General features: G+C 39.0%; 1 long non-coding RNA gene across 1 annotated transcript in view; it reads left to right on the top strand.

The window, feature by feature from the left end:
* The first annotated feature begins 381 nt into the window (after positions 1 to 381).
* LOC116408845 overlaps positions 382 to 24,152 on the top strand; it is a 30,347-nt gene continuing 6,576 nt past the window's right edge. The window contains exons 1-2 of the long non-coding RNA XR_004221306.1: positions 382 to 559; positions 674 to 718. This is a non-coding gene — a long non-coding RNA (uncharacterized LOC116408845). The remainder of the gene's footprint in view (positions 560 to 673; positions 719 to 24,152) is intronic.

The raw sequence follows: 24,152 nt of genomic DNA on the forward strand, positions 1-24,152 counted from the left end.
AATTTTGCCATGTGGCTAATTTTTCTGCAATTTCTTATGGGCCACTTTCGCTCATCACTAGTTATCCTCTTTCCCTGGAAGCACAATTTCTGAGCTTTATGCACTTAAGCACTTAATCAGTTTGATATGTGTAATAAATATGTAATTATTACCCCTGGGCGGTGTGTTCCAGCGAGTACTGTGTTTCAGTCTTTGTGGATTTATAAAAGTGATATATTCTTATTGGAAATATTTTTTGAGGATGTGTGGATGTGCTGAAGGTATAAAGACCTCATGATTCACCCGTCTTGGGCCCCCACCAGCATCACTTGCTCCTTCCCTCCCTGTAAATTCCAATCATAGTTTGTGTTTTCACTTCCTGCTTCATGTGGGTTCCAGTTTCTTTGTGAAATTGGTGACCTTTACAAAACAAGAAAATGCCTTCCTTATGTTAACATAAGATGAATTAAGTGCTGTACTTAATCCGGTGAGCAGATCTACCTTCTAGAGCTGACATTAAATCGCACAAGCTTTCTCATTTATATGGGATCCATCTATTGTTCTTCAGGAATGAATTATGGTAAGGGTGAATCTATTCTTCCTTACAGATGTTAGGGTGGAGAACAAAGGGCGGTTATACTGGGCTGCAGTATAAAAATATAAATATTTTAATTCTTCGTTTTTATCATTTTAGGATCATGTGATAGAAAACAATTGCGTTCCAGTGAACCTTAATGGGGTAAGATGCAAAGGGCAAAAACTATTACACGTTTATCCATTTTCTTGCATGTTGTTTGGAGGGGAGGGCACAGTGAGTGATTCTTTGGAAGACAAGTTAGATGATGTAGTGGGCACAGTAAGGAAAAATGGGGCAAATCTGTCCTGTTTCGCTTTGCCTTAAAAGATCAGCGAAACGACGAAAATGTGTATCAAAAAAAAATTGTTGGCCTCGACAATTCCTTTTACAGGGGCGACAATTCTTTTGACTTGCGACTATTCTTTTAATGTGCGACTATTCTTTTGACGTTGGCAACAATTCTTTTGAAGCGGGCAACAATTTAAAAAAAAATTTTGACGCGGGCAACAATTTTTGGACGTGGCAAATTTTTTCATATGTTTTGCAAAAAAGGCAGCCAATGGCGAAACGCAGAAATTCGACCCAAATCAATGCCAGGTGAAACATTTCACCCATTAAATGTTGGCAAATGTGCTAAATCAGCTATTTTCTTCAGTGTATACAATAGAGAAGCCAAAGTGCCAAGATCCACCAAATAGCTGCACTGTTGGCTCAGCTCAATCTAGTGGTTAATGCAGGATATGGTACATAAAGGGTTACTCAAAAATAATGTAAACAAAGCACCAGGGCCAGATGGAATACACTCTTGGGTACTGAGAAAGCTTAGTTCAGTTTTAGCCAGGCCTTTGTTTCTGATATTCTGAGAATCGCTTTCATCTGATATGGTACCTATGGATTGGAGGAAAGCTGATGTCATTCCTATATTTAAGAAGGGATTATGATCGCAGCCTGGCAATTATAGGCCTGTAAGTTTGGTGGGCAAGTTATTTGAAGGCTTGTTAAGGGATCACATACAAAATTATGTTGTGGAAAATAGCAAAATGAGCAGTAATCAGTATGACTTTATAAAGGACAGGTCATGTCAGACCAATTTAATTGCTTTTTATGATGAGGTTAGTAAGAAGCTGGCCAGTAGGGGTGCAGTAGATGTGACATATTTGGATTTTGCCAAAGCATTTGATACAGTGCCCCACAAACTACTGCTTTCTAAATTAAGGTCTGTTGGTCTTAGTGAAGTCGTTTGCATATGGATAGGAAACTGGCTACAGGATTGGGTACAGAGGGTTGTTGTACAGTCTCTACTTGGAGTAAGGTACTTAGTGGGGTCCCTCAGGGTTCTGTGCATTTTTATTTAACTTGTTCATTAATGACTTAGGAAAGGTTATTATAAGTAATGTATCAGTGTTTGCAGATGACACAAAACTCTGAAGCCCAATTAATTCCATCCAGGATGTGGCATCCTTGCAGTAGGATCCTGACAAACTGGCAATCTGGGCAGCTAAGTGGCAGATAATATTTAATGCCGACAAATGTACCTGTGATGTAAAAATATACAAGCCACTTACACAAGTATTGGGACTGCGCTAGGCAAATCCATAATGGAAAAGGACCTTGGAGACCTTGTAATTAATAAACTTGTCTGAAGCAAGCAATGCCAGGCAGCAGCTGCAAGGGCAAACACGTTTTGAGCTGTATTAAAAGGGGCATAGATTCACTGGTGGAGGAGGTTATTCTTCCACTTTAGAGAGAGCTGGTAAGGCCCCATCTAGAATATCCTGTGCAGCCTTGGTCTTCAGTGCTCAAACGGGACATTAATGATTTAGAGAGAGTACACAGAAGGGCAACTAAGCTGGTAAAGGGTATGGAATGTCTCAGTTATGAAGAAAGACTGGCCAAGATGTGATTTTTTACACTGGAGAAGAGGCACTTAAGGGTTGATATGATAACTATGTATAAATATATAAGGGGATCTAATAATAATATCATTAATGCTTTATTTACCAGTAGGTCCTTCCAGTGGACACAAGGGCACCAATTCCGATTACAAGAAAGGAGGTTCCATCTAAATATTTGGAAAGGGTTTTTTTATAGTGAGAGCTGATACATTATATAGCTTCAAGAAGGGGTTGGATGGCTTTTTAGCAGGTGAGGAAATTTATAGGTTATGGAAGATAACTCATAGTACAAGTTGATCCAGGGACTGGTCCGATTGCCATCTTGGAGTCAGGAAGGAATTTTTTTCCCCATCTGTGGAAAATTATAGAGGCTTCAGATGGGTTTTTGCCTTCCTCTGGATCAACTAGCAGTTAGGAAGGTTATATATAGGAAAAAAAGGTTGAACTTGATGGGTGTGTCTTTTTTCTTTACTGATATTTTTCCAGAAAAGTTGGCAAGCAAACCCTTAATCAGCTGAGTACTTGATTTGGTTGAGCATGGCTAGTTTTAAACTTTTCTGCATGGACTTTGTTCTAATGCATGCCAGTAGAGCAGTGACTGGTCTTTATACAAACCATAAGTTATTACTAACCAGAAAATGTCCAGGGCAGGAAAAATTCACATGGAAAGCTTATTTGCCAGTCCTAGCCATCTTTTTTTAAGATGGACATACATGGGCCGATTTCAGCTGCCGATATTGGTCCTTTAGACCTGCTCGCTTGGCAACCTTGCGAAGAGTGGTTCTTACAGTGTATGGCCACCTTTACCAGCACTCTGAGCAAAGAAAAAGAGTAAAGAAACAATGTCCCTTAATCAAAACTAAAAGCCCATATAGAAGCCATTGGGCATGACCATACTTCTCATTTAAATACTTTAATGCTTGTCTTCATTCAGCAACAATTAAATATGCATGTGGCTTCTAGAATATCATATTCATAGGCTGCATAATGTGTCATCTGTGATAACTCTTGCACTTAAATTCTTTAGCTCATGAGCTGAGAACTGTGTAAGACTTGAAGGTTGGTTTACTATGAGTAGGTGCCAGTCCCTCTGCTATTCAAGATTTGTTCTTTTATACAGTCTTTTATTAGTTTAAAGGAAAACTATACCCCCAGAAGGAATTCTTAACCAACAGATAGTTTATATTATGTTAAGTGACCTATTAAAGAATCTTGACAAACTGGAATATATATATCAGTAAATATTGCCCTTTTACATCTTTTCCCTTGACCAACTATTTAGTGATGGGCTGTGTGCTCCCTCGGAGATCACCTGACAGGAAGTAATGCAGCTCTAACTGTAACAGGAAGTAGTGTGGAAGCAAAATACAGAACTCTGTCCATTAATTGGCTGATGTGACCTAGCATGTATGTGTGCCTTGGCTTGATTGTGTGCACTGGGAATCCTATGACCCCAGGAGGTGGCCCTAAATTCTTAAAATGGCATTTTTTTTATTCAGGAGTACCCAGTGGCACATACTACTAAAAAAGTATAATTTCATGAAAATGGTTTATTTAGATGAAGCAGGGTTTTACATATGAGCTTGTTTATGCAATATAAGAATATCTTAAGAATATTTTACAGTCCACCAACAATTCAAAGGAAAACATTTAGGTATTGCTACCAACACCAATTAAACAGCCAACACCCTGTCTGAGTTAAACAAGATTATAAATGTGCTATGAACACTCCCACCGTACTGCATAACTTGGTAGATTTGCATTGATGCCTTTCAGTGCTAATATCCTGGGACTGATTCCAGCCAGGGCTCCCTGTGTTTGTGGAGAAAGGAAATTTAGAGGGAATTTGTGCACATTATGCAAAATTTCAGCACATTATGCCCACAACAGCATGTTTACTATTTTAAGTAATCATAAAATGTTGTTGTATTGATGTCCTGATGTATTGAGTCAAACGGAGTAAAAAATAACTTTAACACTAGTAAATAAGCCCTATACACATTAATCTCCACTATGGATGGAATATAATAATACAAACAGTAGAGGGAGCCCTGTTCCCTGCTGCAATGCTGCATTCTTGTTTCTCATACTGAGCTTGCTCTGCTCTACTGTTTGATTAGAGTAGCTAGAAATAATATATTGAACCACATTGTAAAAACCAGCCCAGTCTCCTCTCTGTGTATATATGATTCTCCCCAAACTTTTTGCTGAATTAAACACACTAGTGAGAATATTAGTTGTCTATATGTAATGCTGCCATAATCCATATTACTATCACCTGTTTTTCTACCAATTAGTAACTGGATAAAGAGTATTCGATTGCCAATAAAATATTGACATTTAAATACTCTGACCTTTGTTCTTTTCCACTTGGGTGGGTGCAGCTTTATTTAGACATATTTCTGTTAATATTGCTTGTTTGTGAATATTTGCTGGGAAAATTCATGAAATTTACACCAAATATTGCACTGCATATCTCTACTAGGTTGGTAGGTACAGTAAAATAGACTTAGCAGATGTTATAAAATCCCACAAGGCAATTTTGTTGGCCAAAAAAAGCAGTGGGAAAATACACCTGCAAACATTCTGTCAGAGGCCCCACCAGGGTTACCTTAAATGATAGGTGCTGCACAGCTAACAGTTATGCAAACAAAGCCATACGTACCATAGTCTTTGCTTTGGCTAATAACGTGTGGCTATAACTCTTGCTACATTTGAAATCATCATTATATGGACAACAAAATCTGGACACCTGTCTGTCCAATATCTCATTTCAAAACCAAATGTATGCAATTGAAGTCATCCTCCTTTTGCTTTTAGAATAGCCTCTATTTTTTTTGGTTTTCCACTAGATGTTAGAACATTGTAAGTGAGATTTGCTTCCATTTATATGTAAGAGGTTGGGCAAAGATATTGAGGATCAGGCCTGACCGTGAACCTTAAGCAATGGCTAATAAATATTATTAAAATAATATATATATATATATATGTTTTAGATTTCAGTTTCTACAGTGAAGTTTCACAGCCTGCAGAGGCTACTAGGCTATAAGTGTGGGTGACTAGTTACCCTGAGCTTCATATTCAGATAAAAGCTCACAATATCTTATAGTGTTCTAATCTGGGTAATTTAGGGTGTGCCTCTGAGCCACCCAACCACACCTGATCTGCCAGAAACCCCACCCATTTTTGTTTAAAGGGGTACATCACCCTCTCAAAATCTACTGTTTTTAAATTTAATAATACAAATAATGAATAATAACCACAAATAATGACTTTTTTTTAACTGCTTCACAATTTTTATTGTTTAACGATATTCTAAAATCTATGTTTAAAAAACTATTTTTTTTGTTTTTTCCCAGGTGCAGTTTAGTAAGCCTTGTGTGCGATTCTCTCTTAGTTTCACCATGTTAACGTAGGCCAGTCAGCATTGCTTAATTTTGTAACCTTTACATTGAGATAGTGACTAAAGACTACAGTCTAAAAGTCTCATGCAAGTGTGACACTTTGTAGAGATAAGAGGAATAATTTCTTTGGGTTATTAGACTTAGAGCAAACTTTGCACATGTTATTACACTGTCCCATATAGGGGCAGACTTAGTCAGCAGAGGGGCCTGATGATTCAGGGCTGCTATGAGCCCTGAAGGGCTGTGCATCTGCACAGGCTGAATTTACAATGCCCCCTTATATTATATACTGGTGAAAAAATAAATTACCCCAGAGAGAAAGATGCCTTGGAATGGCAATGGTCCAATCTAAATATAACAAGAAGTAAAATGGCAGGTTTTATCATTAAAATCCTAAATGGTTATTGCTATGTATATTTAATTATACTGTATGATTGTATGTATTTTATTATTTTATGATGCTCTGTGTTATTTTTAGTCTATTTCATTTTGTAAAGTGACAAACAGAATTGCAGGTCGTATGTAGACGTTTTCATAGCAACACAGAAGCAGTGTGCCTTGGTAACCATAATGAAGGTTTAATGCAACCAATCAACAAGGAGCATATAATGGTCACCAGTTTGAAAGCAAATATCTTATTGGTTGCTGTGGGTTACTGCACCTGGCAAAAAATTATGCCTTTTATTACATGCGTGGGTTACAGAGAACATGGGTGGCATTTGCACCATGGCAACCAGAAAGTATACATGTAATTCCCAGCCAAATGAAACACCAATGTAAACAATGAGTGCCATGCCAACAGTATAATAATTGTAAACATATTATTATATAGCACTAGTGCAAACATGAATAAAATTGAATCAATAACAAAAGAAAAGTGAAAAGTCCATATAAAATAAGTGTACAATATAGACACAATATAATAAACAAAAGTGCAAACAGCAAAAAAAATGTAGAAAAGGTCCTTTTTGTTCAGTCACAGAGCATAAGGTTTGTCCCACTTAATAGTCACCAAGGACAGCTAATGCCAAAAATGCAAAAAAGTTAGATCTCATAAAAGAAGCAGTAGGCTAAAGGGAGAGAGCATATGGAGGATCTTAGATCTTAGATAGATCTTTTTCTCACATGCAAGAGAAGCATAAACTGAAATGTGAAGCAGCCAACAGTGTAATATGCAGGGCTGAAGACATATAAGGGGACTGAAGAACTGATTTAAGGAACAACTGGTACATGAGTTTTGGGGGTGACAACAAGGAAGGGGGGGTCCAGCTGGCTCATGGGTGCATGGTCCCATTTGTGCTTGCCTCTTTATAAACTCTTTATACTGTAAGCTTGTTCAGTTTGTATTCCATGTATTGTATCTCATACAACTGCATTGTTAATGTATTTGTAACTTATTTTCTGGTTTTACTCCTATCATTATTAATGTGTTTCTCTTAAGATACATATTTTCTTTCTGATATAATTGGTGAAAACTGCTTTGAGTACCATCTTAACAATAATATTGTCTCTATGACAATGATAACCTTCAACCTCTGTTACACTTCTTATGCAAGAAAATGATGAAAGTCATATCATGGCTGCTTCCTGCATTCCCAGCCAACCACAAACAAGCTAGATCTCGCCTTTCTGTTTCAGATACATTTCTCATGTGTAATCACACAGCAGGATTAGGGACAGAGTATTGCAGTCTGCACCAGATATGCACATTGGTTGCCATTTGTAATTGCCCCTGTTTGTCCTGAAATATATTCTGTGCATTTGGAGCTTTATGAAGAAGTAGTCCTGCCACTGGTGTTTTGCTAAAAAGACTGTGATTACGGGAAAGGCTTTATCTGTAGCTGCCTTGATAGAGATGCCATAAATGATAATACAAGTTGTTAAAAACATTTGCTGATTCTGCATGGCTATAGATAAATATTTATGCATATTAAACTTGCTAGGAGACATGCAATTTACACACTGTACAGCGCTGCGTACATAAGTAGCGCTTTATAAATAAAGATATACATACATACACGTCCCCTATGATCTAATGAGTCTGTTGGATGCAAACTAATGTAGAGTACTGTAATCAAAGCATGGCTGCATATAACTGGCAAATTTCAGTATGGTGTCAGCATGGGTTTAAATTCAATTCTCAGGCTTTAAAAAAAAGACATAAAAATATTTGCTGTGTTTTACTCAAATATCTTTTTTTCCTTTTTTCCAATTCTAAATGTATGTTTTTATTACATTGGCTACTGTAGAAAACCACAGCAACGTTGCTGTTCTATAAAAACTGTAATCTGGAGCAGTACAAGGTGACCTTTCTGTGCTGTTCCTTTATTTTCATTTTATAGTTTCATATCAGACATACTTTCTGGCTTGTCATTTGTTTCTTGGGTAATGTAGATGTTGTTGTGGCATAATAATAGATGCAAATTTTATTCCGCTACTCCAAAAACCCATAGCAACTAATCCACAGATAGTATTTACTGCTTTGCTGTTTGAAAGCAAAACTGTGATTTGCTGCTGTGGCTTACTAAACCTGAGGTATACACTTTGCTTTATAATGGATATTTGAACCCAAAAAACTACAGAGCAACTGCATAGAACTTAATGTAAGCACTAATAAAGTACAATCAACAATACATTATACATACCGCCTATATGCAAAAAAAGTAAAGCAGACACATGGGCAATAAAAGAGAATAGCCTGATGTTTCAGAGCCAAGTCCTTACTCAGGGAAATCCACTTGAATGAATAACTGTTTCATTTAAGGTTTAACTGTTTCACATTTTGATTATGATGAGCAGTATGCTATCATTCACTGCATTTTAAGCTCTTGCTCCTTCCATGGCAAGACAATTTTTATTGCCTAATGGTATAATTTAAGGGTCTATGTTGTAACAGTACAGAGTTCCATGTCCTTATCAGTAGTCTTGTTTTATTCTGCGTACCCCTTACAAGAGCATTTGTGGATAGAAACTCTTCTAATATGGCTACAAAATAAAAACAATTTGGGGGGGCACCTGTGCTTCAATAAAAGAGAAAGAGTAGGTGACCATGAATGCAGAGTAGTAACAATGTACACAGTAGTTAGGTGCAAGAGGCAGCTATGCCAGCGGTTCTCAACCTGTGGGTCAGGACCCCTTTGGGGGTCGAACGACCCTTTCACAGGGGTCGCCTAAGACCATTGGAAAACACATATTTCCAATGGTCTTAGGAATAATTTTATGGTTGGGGGACACCACAACATGAGCAACTGTATTAAAGGGTTGCGCTTTAGGAATGATTGAGAATCACTGAGCTATACCCTTGAAGTACCCAGAGGTAGAAAGGCCAGGGAGTTAGAGATACAGTCGTCCCAGATACTTATCTGACATCAGCAGGAAGGAGATATTCAAAGGGTTCCAAAAGATTAATCTGTCATCTGTAGCATGTGAGTTTGGTTGCACATTTTCATTGGTTATATAGGGTATTTTTATTGTGCTTATTCATTTAGAAATAAGAGGCATACAGTGTCCTTAAGTTGGCAGCACACAGGCACTTAGAACTAACTTGTCATTTTCAGGGTCAGAAACAGAGGGTTGGTATACTTCTCTTTGTTCGGTGGCAGCAATGTGGGGGTGGCTAGGCGCTGGAACTATGTGGGGGAAACTATATGACTCAGATTCTGCCTTCTGGCCTGGGGATAAAAGAGTTGAAGGTCAATAAATAAGGTGAGTGAACACTGAAGGGCTCCCTGGCACTGATTTTGCTTTCAAGTCAAGGAGTACTTACAGGAGAAGCCATTCACATCTGCTTTGACAACTGGGCATGCGGTTGTGCATGTGGAACTGAACTGTTGTTTAAGACTCTGCTAGTCACCTTGGAATAACTTATCTCGTTGTTTATCACATGAAAACTCGATTGAAGTTTATGGGGGTAAAAACTGAAACTGAATTAAGGGAAAGTTTTTTCTCCTCAAATTAAGTCATGTGATAAACAAAACAATATAATTGTCTCATGGATCTGAATCTGGCCAATAATTCCATAATATATGGTTGATGTATGTGATTAGATAAACTACCCTGGTGTGTCATTGTGTTATTCTTCTTCAAAAAGATTTCCATTGCAAAGTGTGTAAGACCCAGTGTAACAGCATTCCTTGAGTATGCATGGTTCCCAGTGATAAAAAGGTTGCACTTTTTATATATCGCTTTAAATTCTCTACAAGCAGTGCTGTTTAAGCTGGAAGTGACTGGAATAGCATTACAAGCTAGTTTAAGAGCCTAGCACTGAATGTTTACTGTATGTTTCATACATTTGAAAAACATGCAATAAGACACAGCCATTTTTAAATAAATTAAAATTCCTAAAGGCTCAAGGAAATTGCTGATGAACCCTTCCTGTAAATAATCTCAGCTTATAGTTTCTTTTTTACTTTATAAGGCTATTATTATTTATTCTTCATTTACAGTTTCGATAACTGTCACTCAAACGACTCACAGGCATATTTAGCAAAGGCAAAACCAAATTTTATGTTAAGGAAAAGCCCTATTCTTAGCATTTTGTCAGTGGGTCTCTGATTATTAATTTTGTATAGTTTTTTTTAATTACGGTATTTGCTTTGCTCTTCGGCCTCTTTACTTTTTTATTACTTACAGTTTGATTCGGAACATCTCCTATTCAGTCTTTTGCTCAAACTATTGCCTGGTTGTTAGGGTAAATTGGACCCTAGAAACTGGATAGCTGCTAAAGTTCAAAACTGCAACTAAGCAAAAAGTCTAATAATTGAAAAAAATAATGCTCAAAAACTAAACATGACAACCATTTGCAAATTGTCTTAGGATAATTGTTGTAATTGTCTCAGACAAAACGTTAACTTGAAAGTGAGCTGCCCCTTTTTGTTGCATACTTGTTATTTCACTGCCTGATTCTTCCTAATAAAGCTTGCAATTAGCAACGGATTCTGTTGGCTTTATTCCCATACGCTTGACATAAACTCAGCGCTCTGGAATGTTGGGGACATCCAAATGATGTCACTGACAAACAAAGTCTAGGCCAAGACGGCACTGTGTGAATGATATCATAAGAACCCATGGAATAAAAATGCCAGTAATTCAGCAAGATTACACAACATGACATGGGTCTGTGTTCCAGGCAGTAGTGGTTAGCTGCCAACAATTGGTTTTCTTAGGTTCTCCTGTTTATTTTGGGTTTTGGAGCTGGGAGTCTGTTTATATGCCATGTTTATGTAGATAAGCCAAATACGTGAACATTCCCTGTATGTTAACAGCAACTGATTAAATTAGTAAGGAATGTACCACCTTTATTACAGTCACACCCTCCAAATAAACATATTAGGTCATTTGTCACTTTACCTACTTTAACATTTTTCTCACTTTCTGTAATTGCTCCTTTAAAAGAGAGAACTAATATTTATTGCCCTATATGTAATGCGTACTAACATGTTAAGATCACAGTTACTATTCACTAAAAGTACATGCAGTGGGTGCTAGTTGTCAGGTCTGGGATTCAAAATACGCCCTGGCATTGTAAGTATACAGAGGCCAAACAGCCTTCACCAGGCCCGATAAATAGTAACTGTCTATGGCATCTTACAGCAGCCTCTCTGGCATTTGCCAAAACTCACAGATTGCTAGTGCGGCCATCTAGTAGTGGTCATCAACAGTTATTAGGTTGCAAACTAGCCAAGACCAATATAAAGCTTTACTGCTGCCATCTTGCCCTGATATGCCTGTTATACCTCATTCTGACTACCCGCAACTGATGTTCTACCTCACTGTGTCCTAGCACCAGGGCACAATGTCACTGCTAAGTGCACCCATACAAAAAATTGCTCTGCTGCCATCTCGGATCCTAGTCTTACTGCTAAGTAAAGGAGGATCCATAATGACACAAAACATAAAAGTTCATGCCACTTTATGTCAACAGAGAGGCTCAGCACTTATACCTGGCTTTCTACCACTGTGACATATTTATAGACAACCATTGCCATATAAATGGGGTCATTTACAACCCTCTTAATAACACGATATTATAAATGTTCTTCCAATTTCTTAACCTCCCATTATTGATAACTTGTGCACTCCCTGGTGGTTTTTTTCTGCACATTTATTTGTGTTTGATGGCTACTCTTTTACTATTGTATATACTTTGTTCTTATTTTTCTTCCCTAAAGTAAATATACCCTTTTGACTTTTTTTTTACTATGGGCTCATTCACAGGTGTAGTAGAATTTGCAAAGAGCAGATTTCAGATGCAAAATGCCATGTCTTTTATCCATAATTCAGCCGTTTCGGGATGCATCAATTTAGTTGCAAATCAGAGCCTTTTTTTAAATGCATTATTGGCAAATAGTGTTATTTCTCATCTGAAGCGTTAATAATGGCTTTAGCGACCTGAATTACCATCAGATCCAAGTGGCCAATAATTCCAGGGTTCAGTAGAGCCTGTGCACGCACTTCATCGGGGCAAGCTGGGTAGACACATACGTGCTCCTTGCAAGTTGCTGAGGAGCATATAGGGACACAAAGAAACTTGGTGAATAGGCTCAATGCTTATTCAGTTTTGCATTCATCTTAGCACTTTGCAGTTGCACTTGTATTCGTAAATGTCCCTTTTATTATTTTTGGAGGATAGTGTCTAGGAGTATATATACCCTTAATATGTCCGTCTATTCAGTATTGTTACACTACATGAATAATGCAACATATAAATATATGCTAAGAGACTATCAATAGTACCAATCCCTGAAAAAAAATATATTACAATTTTTTTCTGGGAGTTTCTGTGGAAGCCCAATGCATCTTTTCATCTCTGCCACTGGAATCTCTACAACAGCATGCAAAGAATGCTAGCTGCTTATACTCTTTGTGAGCTTTACTTTGGCATTTATGCCTAGAGCTATTCTGGATACATTATTAGCACTCCAAGTTTTCTTTCTTTTTTTTTGGCATGTTTGCTTAAACTTGGATCTAAAGTTGTATTTATAGAAGGCAAACCAGCTCTGTTGGTATATGCGCCTCGCTCTTTAGCCATTAAACATGTCACGTCAAAGACCTGCAGTAATGTTGTCTCCTGGGCACTGGCCCTGTTCCACATTTAAAACATCACAATCATTAGGTCACCCCTGTCTTGGTGAAACATGCCCATTACATGCAGCTTGGCAATGACAAGCCAACTTGATTAATCCCTAAAGAATTCTCTGTGAGGATCAAGAAATTACAAATAGTAATTAGGATTAATGTTTGTTTGACTTTCTAAAGGACAAGTGACGTCACTGACAGCCAATAAGCAGCCCTGATGTGCTCTGTTGTTTAACACTTTAAGTTCCAGAATTTCTTATGTGTCATCATTTTAATGGTATTTGTCCAGCAAAAAAATTGCTATTTGATGTTTAGCTGAAAATTCAGACAGCAATGCTTCCTATGATTTACTTTTATTTGGCTATAAACTTTGTGATCCATGTATTCAGTCACAATGAAATGTAGCTATGGTGGGGAAAAGCTGCTATGTATGTATGTATGTATATCTTTATTTAAAAAAGCGCTACTTATGTATGCAGCGCTGTACAGTAGAATACATTAAAACAAACAGGGGGTTAAAGATAATGGATAAATACAAAGTACAACAATAAATACAAATAAATACAAGGTACAGTTACAATAAGAGTCAGAAACACAAGATGAAGGAGGTCCCTGCCCCGTAGAGCTTACAATCTATATGGCAGGGGTAACTAACAGACGCAAATGTAAGTGCTGTAGGTCACAGTGGGTGACACTACTATGTTGGTTTGATTCCTTATTATGGTTATTTTGTACCAACTGTGCAACTCCTTATTGTGCTCAAGAAGGCTATAGAGGTCACCCTAAAGTGAGGATAGATATATGCTTGGCTTTGATTCATGCCACAAAGGGTGTCCATAATGTGCTTCGAAAGGCGCTAAATAGATACCCAAGGTTATGTTGCAGAACTGCTTCTGCACTCTACACCCAGGGCTGGAACTAGGGTTAGGCAGAAGAGGCAACAATTGGGGGCGCCAGGCAAGAGCCTCTCCTGTCTACCCCTAGTCTGTGCTCCTTTGTCATTGCCCCGCCACTTGTCATTATGCGGTGTGGGCAATGACCCATCGCATTCCATTCCAGGCAAGAGCCTCTCCTGCCTACCCCTAGTCCATGCTCCTTTGTCATTGCCCCGCCGCTTGTCATTATGCGGTGTGGGCAATGACCCATCGCATTGCACCCCCCTGGAACTGTGCATGCGCACCAAAGCACACGCGAGGGGGGGGTAAGGTACAGGGGCGAGTTGCCTAGGGCACCCGGTCAGTTTGGCCCACCCCTGTCTGCACCAGATCAAAAACCTGCCTCTACATACAGAGTGCAGAGCTGTCTGGTGCAAGACAGCCCTATGTTTAATGCCTAAGTGCATGGCTAGTGCCTACTGCAAGCTAGCTAAGAGTGTCCCATGGGATGTAGATGTTCCACCCACCCTTCCACTTTGCGCTGTATACTAGGAGAGCAGGAGAATACTTTGGGCTCAGCTTGTAAATTGGATTGGGAAATGGGTCATAGTGAAAAAAAAACATGAGGGGTCAGTTATGACCACAAGTGCAGTTGGATAAGTGCAATTTATATACCATATAAGTGTTATGACTGCAAGTGCAGTGTTTTTTTGGTATCCTTATAGGCACACTCTCTGGCCTCTTCACCACCAGCATATACAATTAACAAAGTAGAAAGTAGTCAGTACCTGTAGTGGTGATATAGGGTATTCATATCCCTGACGTGCCCATAGTCTTATTCCTCAATAGGATTTGACATGTATCTGTCCTGTTTCTCTTTTGACTTTTTGTAGCATTTTTTCTGTGTTCCCCTTGCCCCTAAACATATATACACTTACTTAATTGTATGCCCAGTATGCCCTTGCTTAATTGGACATACTGTAGCTGACTTCCTTGGAAGAAATGCAGACAAAGCTCTTATATAGAATGATTTGCTATTTTTATCCACTGGTTTATGGTATAAGGATGTGCAGTATCTGTTCTCCTGCCTTTTTACTCTTATTTACATTCAAAAATTCACAATACATTTTTTCATAGTTAAGTAAAAATTTGATGGTGTGGTTTACTTTGTTAATACATTCAAAGAATTGCCACTCCAAATAACATATCATCCACATACCTATTATACCAAAAAACATTTTTAAAGGACATGTAAACCCTATAAACAACAACAAGAGATCCTCTGCACTCACCCATTATCAATATACATAGGACATTAAGACATTCGGTGCATTTAAGCTACTAAGAAATGCCCTCCCCTTTAAGCAAAACAGGGATTGTTTGTCCATATATTGCAATATACTTCAAGCTGGCTAACTGCGTCAAAGTCATCCCTTTTGACCAGTTCCTACACTGACTTATGCGATTCATTAAGATTTCTACTGCTTCAATATACATTTAGCCAAGGGACTAAGTTTTACCTGCAACTTACTTGCTTTCAAGGTTAAAACCCCCATATGGTTGCCCTTTTATTGGCTCCTCTGGGATCACCTGGCTGTAGCTGGGGAGGGTGGGAGCTACAACATGTGGTCACAGCCTCATTGCACCCCTGCCTAATGATTTCAAATGTAGTGGATGAGCACAACTTTCCCTTTTTTTGCTTTAGTTTATACAGGAGCAGTGGCCAGCTCCATGTTGCAGCTCCTACCCTTCCCAGCTGCAGTCAGGTGATTAAAACAGTACCTTGTACTTGATCCCAACTAAGATATAATTGATCTTTGTTCGAAGCAAAACAATCCTATTGGGTTTGTCTAATGTTTAAATGATTTTTTACTAGACTTAAAATATAAAGTTCCAAATTACAGAAAGACCCCTTATCCAGAAAACCCCAGGTCCCGAGCATTCTGGATAACAGGTCTCATACCTGTATTGTTAAGCTGAGCTCAGAGGAAATTAGGTTTCTCCAGTAGAGTGCACAGCTAGAGTTTCTATGGAAACTAGTAATGCCATCTCTTCACTGGCTGCTAGACTGGGGGGGGGTGTTTGGTAGCCTGAGTTGAGAAGTACTGAGCATGCCCAGTAGCCAACAGCCAAAGTGAATTCCTAAGAGAGGGGGCTGAGTGGGTTACAGGAGGAGAAGGAATCCTAAGTGATTAAGGAGATGCTGCAGCCTTACTACTAATCTTTTAACAACCAAAATGGCAGGCATTTAAAGATTTCAAAGAGTTCACTGATTACATTTTTTTGAGGGGTGTTTATATATTCTTTATAACATGGTATGCATGCATGGTATGCGGTATGATTTCAGGTCATACATGAAAATATTGGCATAGCTATGAGCTATGTTGGTACCCATACTGGGCCCCTGGCTGCCTGGTTGAGAGGTAGTGATAGAATGGAATATGTAGTTCCAAGCGCAACTATACTGAAGTGTAAAGAGTGCCCTTTGATGCTTTTTATGGTAAAATTCGCTGCAGGGAAATTTGTGCTAGCTGCCGTAAATGGGCCTGTATATGGGTCTGTAGAGTTGGCTGGGGCATGTGGCCAATATGGCTTTACACTGGAGAAACACATTATATTCTATAAAATTTTCCTTAACATTATCTATACTGCAGTGAGCAATGAATTGTTCCCTTGTTTAGAATTAAACACCAGTCTAGATGACATTGCTACAGCGTCACCCTTAACCTTTCTTAACACTAACTGCTGTCATGTATAGCTATGTATAGCCATGTATAGCCATAAACCATGATGTACACTGGGAAAGGAATATAGCTGATACTGTGCCAAGTGGCATCTGAGAAATGCATTCCTTTCCTCTGCGCTGTTTGTGTTAAGTTTCCTATGAGGGAACATGTATAATGATACACAGAGTACCAATGATAAGGCAAGGTAGATTAAATGAATCATCTCATACTCTTCGAATAATTAAATTAGAGGATTTTTGACATTGCTGTCTCCCCACAGGGAGAGACAGGGCCACTAAAGGTGGCCATACACGCACCGATAATATCGTACGAAACCTCGTACGAAACCTCGCAGGAAGCTGCTATCGGCCGACTCGCCGATCGGACCAGTTTGAAAATTTTGATTCGGCGCCATAGAAGGCGCCTGACCAAAATCTCCCTTCAGCGCTGAATCGGCAGAAGGAGGTAGAAATCCTATTGTTTCTACCTCCTTACCTGCCGATTCAGCCCTGAATGGTGTGTGGCGGATCTGATGATGGTCGCACGAAACATCGTCAGATCGCTACGTGTATGGCCAGCTTAAGTGATTTAAGATACTCTCATCCCATGACTATCTGCAGACAATTGAATATTGTTTCCTTACACTGTTGCTCTGTAAGGCTATGTACAAACATAGGTCCTATATTGCACAAGTGCAGTTGCCGAGACAAACTAATTAAAATTAGTTCTGAACAATCTACTAAAAGATAAAAAATAAAAGCAATGACCTGATTGGTTACTATTGGCACCTCTGTTCCTCAATGAGCACCCCCCCCTTGTATTTTAGAATCCCCAAATCCCAAAATGATATAGTCCTTGTGTCTAGACAGTTTCCCATCAATATTGTGTAACTCAGGACCATTTAAGTTGCCAGCCTGATCTCTGTTTTTATACTTGTGTAGCCTAAAGTAATTCCACAACAGTAGCGTCCACTAAGGCATTCAGTCTGCACTAACATTATGTACATTTCTGTAGTAGGTGTATATTTAGGGACAGTGTAACAGAGATATATGACCTTAAATTTTCGCAGTCGTGACAAATACGTCACAGTTACAACAAAAAAATAAATTGCGTCAGAAAAGGTCACGCTTGTCAAAAATTTCATGGTATTTGCATTTCGCTAATTTTCCAGCAGTTTCACTAATTCGCACATGTATATACAAAGTAATTTAACCATGCAGAGAAAAATGTGCATTTATTACTGTAAGTTTCAATCAGAAGGTAGAGTGCAGAGAGGCTGGAAAGGAAAGCAAGAACTGCCCTGGTTTTCAGTCAACAGTTGTGACCTTAGTTGGAACTTGCCAAAAAACCTTGATAGTCAAATACCTTCCATACAAAGTATAGGGAATGTTCTATCTTTGGCAGATGCAGATGGTCAGGCAGGGGTAGGCAGAAAAGTTATGTGTGCAAGTGGGGGGAGCACTAGGCTTTTAGTACCAGCACTGCAGGTGGTTATAGGTGAGACCACTCAGAAATGCACGCTGCAATTAACCACTAGAACATCAAAGTTCACCAAAAATAAACTAAACATGTACATTTAAAAATTATGTCCTGGGGGAAAAGTGCATGGCAGCCTGGGTCTAATATGGCTGGCCTAAGGATTCGTAAGTGCAAATATTTATTTATTTTAAGATATTTCCTACAATTTTAAGTTGATTGTAAAGTATTGGTAGAGCAGAAGGAGCACTGAGTAGTGAGGCAGCAACTATACAAACCCCTCCTATCCTGTATTACTTTGTGTATTTCTTGGAGCAACTACATCTGAAGAAGGCATGAGCAAGCAGAAGGCCACAATCGTTTTCCAAGACCTGAGGAAAGTCACTTTCTGTGATCGAGATGCTGAATAGTTTTTAGTTATGCACTTTCTATTTACATAGTACTTATATATAAAAACAACACAAACAGGGTTGGACTGGGCTGCCAGGGCATGGGAAAAAACCTGGTGGGCCCCAGCGGCTCCGACCGAGTCCCTGTTGCCGCTCCCCCAGTTGCCGCTGTCCATCCCCTGATGCGTTGGATGTAAGTTTCGCTCTGGGGAGGACGTCAAGTGGGTGGCGGGGGCCCCTGCGGGGGGTTAGGGTGGTGCGGCGGGGGGTGCTGGGGATACAGCAGGGGCACCTTGGGGGGGTGCAGGGACACTGCACCCCCCAGTCTGACCCTGAACACAGAAATGGAACAGCTGGGAAACAGTACAATGAAAGAACATAACTAAATAGCTACAATTAAAATTGCATTTACGATAAATGAGAAACAAAAAAGAAGGTCAGTGTCCCATAGAGCTTACAACCTAAGTAATTTTTAGTTATATTTTAAGTCTTTTTGAGCCAAGAAACTTTGCACACACAAGTGTGAAAATAAATCACAGCTGAAAAACCTCAGAAACTGAATAAGTAAATAGGAGGTGACTGTTTAAATACCTCTCGTTCACTAGACCTTAGGAAATGTACTTTGTTTTAATTGATCTGCCAGGACTTATTTTCCCCTTGTCTATAGAACTGTAGCTATCATGCACACCAGGGGGTTGATCTTTCTCCGATGATGGGCCCCCTGCAGAGGCTATAGAATGCATAATGCAAAAATGACCAAATAAATGGAAATTCTTGAAGTGTTTTAACCCTGTAGCTAGTCTGATGGGAAATAACTGGAAGTCTGAGGTTACACACTCCTTTGTGTGTTTGAGTGTGTGTATATATATGTGTGTGTGTGTGTGTGTGTGTATGTATGTATATATGTGTGTGTGTGTGTGTGTGTGTATATATGTGTATATGTATGTATATGTGTATGTGTGTGTGTGTATATGTGTATGTGTGTGTGTGTGTCTGTGTGTGTTAATAGCTGTCATTCGCACCAATTTATTACTATACTTCAGCAATCCCTTTTATGCAGGTCTTTTAACCCTGTAGCTAGTCTGATGGGAAATAACTGGAAGTCTGAGATTACAGGTAGAGATGGGTCAGCCTCTATGTGTGTTTGATTGTGTGTGTGTGTGTATGTGTGTGTGTATTTACATAGTTACATAGTTACATAGGGTTGAAAAAAGACCAGAGTCCATCAAGTTCAACCCTTCCAAGTAAACCCAGCACACACAACCTATACTGACCTATCTATACACTCACATACATAAACTATAAATACAACCACTAATACTAACTGTAGATATTAGTATCACAATAGCCTTGGATAGTCGGTTTGTTCAAAAACTTATCCAGGCCCCTCTTAAAGGCATTAACAGAATCTGCCATTACCACATCACTAGGAAGGGCATTCCCCAGCCTCACTGCCCTCACCGTGAAAACCACCTACGCTGCTTCAAATGGAAGCTCCGTTCCTCTAATCTAAAGGGGTGTCCTCTGGTGCATTGATTGTTTTTATGGGAAAAAAGAACATCCCCCATCTGCCTATAATCCCCTCTAATGTACTTGTACAGAGTAATCATGTCCCCTCGCAAGCGCCTCTTTTCCAGAGAAAACAACCCCAACAAAAACCCCTAGATCCTTCTCCATTAAGGAAACCCCCAACACACTACCATTCAGTAGATAGTTTGCCATTATATTATTTCTACCAAAGTGCATAACTTTGCCATTATTTGTTTGTGTATGTGTACGTGTGTTTGTGTATGTATGTGTGTGTATGTGTGTGTGTTAATGGCGGTCATCCACACCAATTTATCTTACTATACTTCAGCAATCCCTTTTATGCAAGTCTTTCACCCATGACTCAGGGACCTGGCTAAGATTCTTGCTCATGGTCCCACAGCCGTATTGGAATTTGCCTTTGGCATGATCCTAAGAATAGTGGAATTATTTTGCTTCTGCTCTGATGGTTTCACAAAAATCTGCTGAACAGAATTTGGATCCTTAATTTAGGAAAATAATTAACACTTTAGGAATTGAGCACTGAATTATAATTCATCGCTAACATCATTCTTAATGCGGGTAAACTACCAGACCTTTGCCCATTTTAATCACCTAAATGTTGGGGCAAAGTGGCACATCATTTAATTCACACATTCTCATTATATAGGGGGACAGTTTAAAAGATTTCCAGATTCCAGGGCTGAATGTGGTCTATGGGATTTTCCACCAGTTCTATGCAAATACATTTTGCACATCCATGGGCCAATCCACTGACAAGTCTGTGAGTTCAGTGGCAACCGGGGGATCCTGGCAAATACCAGTGGGGCTGCTATGAGTTGCCAGCTATGAGACAGCCACTAGTTACTGGGGGTTGTTAGGCCTCTATGTATTGTACTGAAATGATAGATTTTATTTAAAATCTCAGTCCAGACCTGTTGGCATTTCTACAGCTCCAGACACATAGTAACCCTATTTTAATGAGTTTATCCCTACATTATATCTTTATAATATTTCACAAGAATATGATGAATGACAGGGAAAGACTATTTGTTTAACACCTTATTATAGGGACTGAAGAGTCCAACCCTCTACTCTCTACATGTTTTCTAGAAACTTTACACTGCTGGCAGTTTGAGCCTGTTCCCAGTTTCAAGGACATTCCCTTGATGTCTAGTACTAAGGTATGCCGGTTGCTTTAACCCCCAAAATGCCAGATGCTGCTTAGTCAGTGATACATTACGCATTTTAATTGTATGTTATAATCACATTGTTTCTAGATTAAAAACTTAAAACAAATAATAACATAATAGATAATAAAGTGTCTTCCCCTTATTCTGTCAAGTTACAATTATGTTATGTAATCAGATGAAGGCACAGGCTTCTCTTGCATAGGGTTTGGGTAAATGTGCCACCATACTCTGCAGGTTCCAAAGTTGTGGAATGGGGATAGGCAGAGAAAAATACAGTGATAGGAGGTGCCATTAATGTTTGACATTTAGCAACAAGCCTAGTCGGTACATTATCTGCAAAGTCCAGGAGACCCCCACTGTATCCCTGCATAGACTCCACATAAGCCATAGCTCACATAGGTAGGCTAACAGTCAGTGCAAATTGGGTTAAAATAAGTTTCATTGTTTTCTTGGAGTGCCTAATAAATAACTTGCTACATAGAAATCAATGAATCATATTTTAAACAGCAATAATTAATTTCACTGTGCAAAATTGGTTTAACACCATCGGCTCCTGACCTGGTCAAATTGCAACAGTTCACGTCTTATCAAAATCTGCTGCTGAGCTGCTGCCAGTTTTTTTTTTTTTTTTTGGCAATGATGCTGTTTTTACAGAACCAGGACTTTGTATGTGGTTTCTAGTAATAAAACATTTTGGGAACAGCAAGCTGTGGTTTTCCATATCTGGGACCAATGTTTGTCAGTAACAGTAATGTTAAGGTCTTTATTCCATGCTTGAGTATATGGTAGAGGGTCCTTTGAATGTGTGTCCAGTAGTAATCTATACCGGTTTGAGATTAAACCCTTTGAGTATGTCTATGAAGATTCTCATTCATCCAGGTCATGATATACAGTATCTAGTAGAATTAAGTCTAAAACAACTGGACTTTTCTGAGTTTTTCTTGAAAACGTTTCACCACTCATCCAAGTGGCTTCTTCAGTTCAAATGACTGGTAGGGAATTCCCCGGTATTTAAACTCTTGATGGTAGTAGAGTCACAGACATCCAATCACAATGGTTCCATTGAACTTGTTCAGTTAGGTGTTAGCTGAAACTGACAGGTGTGAGAAGGTATGATCCAATCACAATGGTACCAAGATTCTCATTGATGAAGGTGTTAATCCTTCAAAGTACATGACTGGAAGTGTGAACTGTTGTGAAACTGCCGGGGTAAGGATGTCAACGCGCCATTGTATGTTGGTGACAAGCGGTGTCTCAGGCCCCCTCCTCTGTTCAGGGATGGTTTTTCCAGGCTGGCATAAATGGCCTCTTTCACACCTCTTTCAAACCATCTGTCCTCTCGGTCCAAAATATGCACGTTACTGTCCTCACAAGAGTCACCTTTTTCTTTGAGGTGTAGATAGACTGCTGAGTCTTGTCCTGAGGAGTTTGCCCGCCTATGTTGGGCCATTCTCTTACAGAGAGGTTGTTTTGTCTCCCCAATGTATAAGTCAGAGCACTTTTCACTACACTGGACAGCATAGACCACATTACTTTTCATGTGCTTGGGTGTTGGGTCTTTCGGGTGCACCAGCCTTTGAGTATGGATATTTGATACAGACTGTTTCAAAATAGGTGGGAGTTAAAGGGGATTTATATTTGTTGATTGTGCTGACAAAATAAAATTTATCGGTTGGTAGTGAAAGGCATTAAGGGAGGTGAATTATAGGCTTCTTGAATTATTGCCCATGTTTTAAGGCCTGATAGAGGGTAAAAATGATATATGAATGTGAAGCCATTTAACCATTGAAAGTAGATGGTGTTGCCGGGAAAGTTGGTGATAAAAGTTTGGCTAAGTATTTATATTTGTCCCAAATTGCTTTAGAATGAACTAGGAAGGGGTCTGTATATTCAGGGCATTTTGAGGGGGGAGGACCATAATAATGCATTTGGAGAAATCAGGTACAACTGGTGTTTTAATATAGTAAGCCACTTAGGGGGAGTTATGGATTAGTGGCACCGATTGGGCCGCCACATACTAGTTTTGTAGGACACTCAGACCCCCTTGATATTTGGTTCTATACATAGTTTGTTGAGTAATTCTAGGATGTTTATCTGCCCATAAAAATTGAGTAGTATGTAGAGAATTCTTGAATTGTTTTTTGGGGGTTACTTGTTAAATTACCTGTTCTCGTGCAGATTGTGGTTGGTGGTGGGGTATAGTAGGCTGGTTGATTTAGTTTCTGGGCTAGAAGTTACTTTGTTACTTTGGGTATAAAACCTCTGTTTAGTCCATTGTAATTGCTTCTCAGTTGCTTGGATCATGGAGCTTTTGCAGTCCTGAGTACATTTCTTTTGCAAATATAGTCTATAGTATATGAAACACAGAAAGAAACCAGTCATTGACCAGCTGCAAGAAGCACCCTTTTGCCAGCACTCAGTCTAACCCACGTTCTGGGGTTGAACAGCTGTTAGAAACCATAAAAATCCATTATTTGTAGACAAAAAGAAAAATTGCCAATCCCCGGTTTGCCTTTAAAAAGTAATTTTTACAAAAAAATAAGGGGTTTGTACCCCACTGTGGCCAAAATGTAATTTGACATGACATATCAACATCCCTCATTGTACATGAGTCCTACACTACCTATTAGCATTCTAAGGTGTATATTATCATGCTGTGTAAAAATTGAGTGAAATATTACCAGTGATGTTGCTTATAGCAGCAAATCGGATGCTTTGCTTTGGTTTTCTAACTGTTGAAATCTAATTTCTGATTGGTTGCCCTGGGCAACATCACCGGTAATGCTTCACTCCACTTTTTACTCAAGATGATAAATATACCCCATAGTCTGTAGTGCAATTAAAATCATGCCCCCCAGAAAACAGGGTGACTAAGTATTAAGGCCCTGTTGCACTTATCCTTAATGCAGGAGTTCTAGGGAGAAAGCAAATTGTAACCAAACATTACTTCTAGCTGCCATTCAGCTAAAAAGCTAGTAGTAAAGTTAAAATATTTCATGAAAGGTAACACAGGTGTTGTTAAGAAAAACGGAAC

This window comes from Xenopus tropicalis, chromosome 2 (assembly GCF_000004195.4).
Source record: "Xenopus tropicalis strain Nigerian chromosome 2, UCB_Xtro_10.0, whole genome shotgun sequence".
NCBI lineage: Eukaryota > Metazoa > Chordata > Amphibia > Anura > Pipidae > Xenopus > Xenopus tropicalis.